The sequence below is a fragment of the Fukomys damarensis genome, unplaced genomic scaffold, assembly GCF_012274545.1.
Source record: "Fukomys damarensis isolate Sample0158 unplaced genomic scaffold, DMR_v1.0_HiC HiC_scaffold_17, whole genome shotgun sequence".
Lineage (NCBI taxonomy): Eukaryota > Metazoa > Chordata > Mammalia > Rodentia > Bathyergidae > Fukomys > Fukomys damarensis.
Genome location: NW_022900929.1, coordinates 32934996 through 32935497, shown reverse-complemented (window position 1 = coordinate 32935497; position 502 = coordinate 32934996). Strand labels below are relative to the sequence as shown.

General features: G+C 47.4%; 1 long non-coding RNA gene across 1 annotated transcript in view; it reads left to right on the top strand.

Annotated features, from left to right (window-relative positions):
• LOC117286528 overlaps positions 1-124 on the top strand; it is a 1367-nt gene extending 1243 nt beyond the window's left edge. The window contains exon 3 of the long non-coding RNA XR_004517706.1: positions 50-124. This is a non-coding gene — a long non-coding RNA (uncharacterized LOC117286528). The remainder of the gene's footprint in view (positions 1-49) is intronic.
• The last annotated feature ends 378 nt before the right edge of the window (positions 125-502 follow it).

Below are 502 nucleotides of genomic sequence, written 5' to 3'. Positions count from 1 at the left end.
TTGCGAGATCCAGTCTTTTTTGATTTCCCTCTTCCTCTCCGAATCCTAGCTGAGGTCGGCTGGATAGAAGGGTCACGCCCCGGACGGAATCGAGCCTGCTGGCTGGGAAGGCCCTCTTGGAGGCCGGGACACGTCTGTGGATTTAACAGAAAATTTTAAGAACTGGGAATGTAGCTAAGCAGCAGAGCTGTTGTCTGGCATGTTTGAGACCGTGGGTTCCATCCCTGCCCTGCAAAACAAAACAAAAAAAGCTCTGCCCACATTAAGTACAGTACTGGATTGCTGAACAGAAAGTATGGTAATGCTTGATTCTCTTCCTTTGTTTGGGCAGAGAGGTGCACTCCTGTAATCCCAGCACTCGGGAGGCTGAGGCAGGAGGATCCCTGTGAGTTTGGGACCAGCCTGGGCTACATAGTGAGTTCCAGGTCAGTCTCAACTACATAGTGAGGCCCTGTCTCAAAAATCCAATAAATAAATAAATAAATAAATAAAATGATAATAA